A 5,562-nucleotide genomic window follows, 5' to 3' on the forward strand; every position below is an offset into this window, starting at 1 on the left:
AATATATTAAATACATAATATATAAATATGTAATATTAAACATATTATATAAATATATAGTATGTAACTTTGCATAACATTAAAAATATAAGTATAAATATATGTTTAAAATATATGTTATATATAAATATATATAAATTTGTCAGTGGGTATGTGCACTTGCCAGAGAGAGAGAGACAGAAAGTGAGAAAGCACCTCCTGTGGGTGATGGTCATGATGCCATCCTTTCTCCATTTCTGTCTTCTTTTGGGATTTTGGGCATGCATGCACATATGCCTGGTGTATTTCTCAAGCCACTAGGTTTGAGACTCAAACTGCACAGTTGGCCATTTGGGATCCAGCTGCCTTAACCACCACTCTATTAACTGGCCCTCTTTTGAGATATTTTTTAAGACAAAAGCCACAAATAAATTGGTTGGAATTACCCAAATGTATAAATGGTTTTGGAAATTGCATATTCTAGACCTCTACAAATGAATCTTAAGTTTTTAGATGCCTATTTATTTTCTTCCCAGGATATTAAATTAATAACCATTGTTGAATCAGAAATATATCCATCTTCCAAAATGCCATTCTCTCAAGAATTTAAAAATTGCTTGTAACTTCTACAAGTAGATGTTGATAGTCTGTACAGATGAAATATACTTGTAATTATCCAGACTCCATCAATATAGATGTTAGTCAAGATGTTTTAGGATAATAAATGACTTTTTCTTCATTTTAAGTGGATTTCTTTTAAGTTAGTATGAATTATCTCTATAAAAAATGCTTTTTTTTAGAGATACTTCATACTATCTATCTTGCATTGCTTGGAATGGAGTGCATGCGTTAATGAATTTTACAAACAACCAAAGTTTGCTACTTCAAATGCCATTTGTGAAAATTGTCTTATAGCAGAAACTCTTTAAAGTATGTACTTCATGTCCATGACTTCTTAAGTATAATATAATTAGGCCTTGAAAATTTTTACAAAAATGTGTGTTATGAAAAAAATTTTATAGATTTCAAAATTTTTTCCACCAAAATAAACTTATACTTTAATTCCATTTTCCATTAAATTTTTGAAACCCCCTTGTATACTGAATAAATTTTGAGTGTCTTCATAGTGTCATTGGTAAATAGTAGCAACCATAACTGATGTGTTTAGAAAATTTTTTAAGAGAGATTTTTGCTGTAGGGCACCTGCACTTGCCGGAGAAAGACAGAGAGACATAAAGTAAGAAATCCTCCCCGGGGGCGGCGGGGCGGGGGGGCGATGGCCACACTGCAGTCTCTCCTCTATTTTCCTTTTGGGATTTTTGGGCATGCACACACACACATGCCCATCATGAGTTTGAAGCTGCCAGGTCTGAAACTACAACCACAGTTGACTACATGGGAGTCCAGCAATGTAACCATTATGCCATTGACTGGTCTTGTGTTTAGAAATCTTTTTTTAAATATTTTCCTTAGTATGTATTAGTTTTATAAATTTGATCAGAGACAGAGAGAGGGAAAGTGAGAAAGCAAGCCGTCAGGTCTGAGGCTCAAACTGTGGTCAGCCATGTGGGAGTTCAACACCTGAATCACCTCACCAACTGCTGGCCCCTCTGTGTTTAGAAATTTTTAAGGATGATAATTTGTCCTGGATATCTTTTGATCAGTCTTTAATGCAGTTTTTTTTTTCTCAAGACTGTTAGATGTGACATATCTTCTCATTCATTCATTCACTAATGGAATAAATATTTATAGTGTGCATACTGCATGCAGCACAGTTTCTGTGCCTAACTTAAGTATGTCTCTCTACCTCCTTTCAGACTCCTTGTTTCATTTTAAATGTTTTGGCTGAGGGTTGTGCTCTCCAGAGAGATACAGAAAGAGAGAAAAAGAGGGAAGGAAAAGGAGAAAGCACCTTTCATGGGGGCATAGTCCCCCTCTCCTCCATTCCTCCTTCCTTTTCGGTTTCTGGGTATGCATGCACTTGTGCCCAGCCTGTATTTCAAGCCTTCAATTTCAGGACTTGAACCATGCAATTGGCCATGTGCAGTCCAGCTACCTTAATCACTAGGTCACTGGTGGCTGGCTTCAGATTTCTTATTTTTAATCTGAGTTCATAAACCAGAGAAACAAAGATATTACACTTGTATGCAAGTAAGAGTTACTAGGACTCCTAAGGTTCCAAATATCTCATTTGTTATAATCACATTCATAAAAGTTAATATCTAGACATAGTAGGGGATGCTCTTATCAGTTTCTCTTTGGAAACTTGCTTCTATGTAGGTTTCTGATGCCTAATTTGGGATAAATTAGCTGTCAACAACTTTCCAGAATCTTTCTCCTCTCCCTTAGAAGGAATAAAATTAGAATGTCATGGTGTGGTTTGTAAGAGCTTATTGTTGAGTTTCTCTTCTGTAAATTTTTCTTTAAAAAAAAAAAATCAAGGGGCCAGCAGATGGCATAGCAGTTACCGGTCACTGGACTCCCACATGGCCAACTACAGCTGGAGTCCAGGACCCAGTGACTTGAAACTCACACTGGGTGTGTGTGCCTGTGTGTCCTGAGATCCCTGAAGGAAAATAAAAGAGAAGGGATTATGGTATGGCCATCCTCCTGGGGGATGATTTCTCACTTACCTTTCACTGTCTCTGTCTTTGTCTCTCTCTGGCAGTGCATGTGCCCTATGGCAAAAACCTTTATTAAAAAAAAAAAAAAAGACAAGAAAAACTATAGGAGGATTGGCCCCACAGCACAATGGTTAAGTGCTCTGTGCTTTGGGGACCAATCCCACATAGCTGGCTAAGTTTTGACTCCCAATTCTAGTGGGTTGAAAATCGTGCTGAGGTGTTTTCATAGATTCATGTCCAAAATCCTGAGAGGTAGGAGAAATGGAGGAAAACAGATTTTGATGTGACCATGCTCCTATGGATGGTGCTTTCTCTCTTTGCCTCTCCCCCTCTCTCTCTCTCTGGGGAGTGCATGTGTCCTCTGGCAATTAAAAAAATATTTAGATAAAAATTCTAAGAAAGAGAACTTAAACTTTTGTTAGCAATTGGCAGGATAAATTTTTTTCTTGGCTTGTTGTAGCATCAGTGTCAATTTAAGTGTGATGAAAGCAAAGACATAGATATTATTTGTTACTGTTTATCACAATGCTAAATGGGTTTTATGGGCTAGTTCCTAAGTAATAAAGACTTAACAAATGTCAAGGACATAGCTATATTTGATTCAGTCTTTAGATCTTTAAATAAGTTTTGAAAAATAAACATTTTATGAAGATTTTTATTAGATTATGATATATTAAAGCTTATGTCCTAATAAGCTTTCATTTTGGGGATAATATGATTTAAAAACCTACTCAGCCACATTACTTAAGTTTCTTTAGGGCAGCTGCTGTTTTGTGCTGTTGAGCTTAATTTTGCTGTTGAGTGACCAGCGGAGAAAGTTTTGGCTGTAAAAGCTGACCATTCCACTAGGCCACAAGTTGCTGAAGAGGAAAGAAACATTGGTGCTAGAATAATTTCCTGCAATAACCATGGATATCTTGACTTCTGTTCTCTTGAATGCTATAAAAGTTGTTTCTTGTTAAATTTAGTTTCTGGTTTCTTAGCTAATGGATTTTTAACAGCTGGAGCTACAGAAACAACTGTAGCGGCTGGTTTTTGTGGTGGTTTCTGAGTTTTTTGAGTCATTCTGTTCTTTTGGTACATTGGGCACTATACCACACCAGGTGAGGATCATTCACTTCCTTGTCTGTCACCTGGGGTTTGTGGCAATCTTGATGGTAAAGATTATGGCTTTCCTTACATTCTGCTAATTGATTTCTTTTTTGTTTGTTTGTTTGTTTGTAGTATTATAGTTTTTTTTCTTGATCTCATATTTGGATAGTTTATTGTTAGTGTATAGAAACAGAACACAATTGATTTCTATATGTTAACTTAATATCCTGTAACTTTATTGAATTTGTTTATTCTGACAGTTATTTTTGGTAGCCTTTAGGATTTTCTACATATAAAATTATATCATTTGCAAATAGGGTCAATTTAATTTCTTTCTTTCCAATTTGGATGCCTTTTATTTATTTTTCTTGTTTAATTGCTCTGGCTAGTATTTCCAGTACTATGTTGAGTAGAAGTGATGAGAGTGTACATCCTATCCTTGTCTTTGTTCTAAAATTTTAAAAAAGCCTTCAACTTTTTTTTTTTTTTTTGCTATATATGGCCTTTCCTGTGTTGAGGTGCATTCCTTCTATTCCTAATGTGTTCACAGTTCTTGTCACAAAAGAATGTTGAATTATGTCAAATGCTTTCTCTCTATATGATCATAAAGTTTTTATCCTTTACCCTGTAAATGTGGTATATCACATTTATAGATTTGTGTATGTTATTTTTTGTTTGCTTTGATCATAGCTCTTTTTATTAAATTTATTTATTTTTATTTATTTATTTACATTCATTTTCTGTACATCATTATAGCATACAAAATGAGATTTTTCTATTCATAGTACACTGTATATTGGCTCAATCAAGGATATTACCATACATGCTATCATAAACAAATAATTTTCTATTTCTTGTTTCTTATATATTTTGCTTTATTCCCCCCCCCCTTGATTCCCTACTTCTTACCCTCTGCCAACTCCCTCCCCTCTCCCACATTGTCTCTGGAATGTACAGTTTTTTTTCATACTTTTTTTCAGAATTTATTGATTCACTAAAGGTCTTAATTTAAAGACTTTAATTAGCAAGCACAGCTGATATATACATATTTATGAAAACATGTCTGACTTTAGGCATACACCTCAGTGAGTAAAGAGAACATACTATAAAGTAGCACCTTACTGGGGCTATATATCTTACTGTAGTCCTTAAATAGGTATTAATTGATATGTTAATGCATATTTCATTTTTTTTCATTTTTAAAGGTTTGAAGAAAAAAGATTAAAATCCAAAAATGTTAACAGAAATTTGCTTAAAACTTAAAGCCAAGAAAAAAGATTAGGATTCAGTTCAAATATTAAGTAGATGAACTTATCAAGAATTCAAGAAAAGACAAAAATCCTTAAATATGGAAATCAAAGCACTGAAGAAAATCAGTAACGTTTTAGTCATAATTATTTATATTTATTTAATTTTAAATTTATTTTACATTTATTCACTGTACATCATCACAGCATATAAAATGTGATTTTCCATCTAGAATATACTGTATATTAGCTCAACCAAGGATATTACCATACATATTATCATCAACAAACAATTTCCATTCCTATTTCTTATATATTTTGCTTTTATTTCCTTCCCCTTGATTCCCTACTTCTCACCCTGTGCCATAACTATTTTTAGAGCAAAGGAAAAGAGTTCAAATGAAATTTGAAAGTTAAATCGTGGATGAGGAAAGTAAGAGAGTGGTAATGCAATTGACTTAAAAAGGCACTCACAGAGAAAGCTGATTTTGTTCGGACGTTTAATTGTATCTACTATTTCTCGTATATTATTCTCAAATTTTTGGGCCATTTTCTCAGTCTTCGTGGTGGATTTTTCTTGGCCAGCAATTTTCTCTTCTACATCTAAGATTCTATTTTCT

The 5,562-nt window shown here is 34.0% G+C and overlaps 1 protein-coding gene and 1 pseudogene across 4 annotated transcripts in view; one reads left to right on the plus strand and one right to left on the minus strand.

Moving 5' to 3' along the window:
- PDE1C (phosphodiesterase 1C) overlaps positions 1-5,562 on the plus strand; it is a 385,889-nt gene that overhangs the window by 151,725 nt on the left and 228,602 nt on the right. The gene's annotated exons all lie outside the window — the stretch shown is intronic.
- Positions 3,348-5,562, minus strand: part of LOC114006699 (integrator complex subunit 12 pseudogene) — a 3,788-nt pseudogene continuing 1,573 nt past the window's right edge.

The sequence above is a fragment of the Tupaia chinensis genome, unplaced genomic scaffold (genome assembly GCF_000334495.1).
Source record: "Tupaia chinensis unplaced genomic scaffold, TupChi_1.0 Scaffold149666_1, whole genome shotgun sequence".
In the NCBI taxonomy this organism is placed as follows: Eukaryota; Metazoa; Chordata; class Mammalia; order Scandentia; family Tupaiidae; genus Tupaia; species Tupaia belangeri.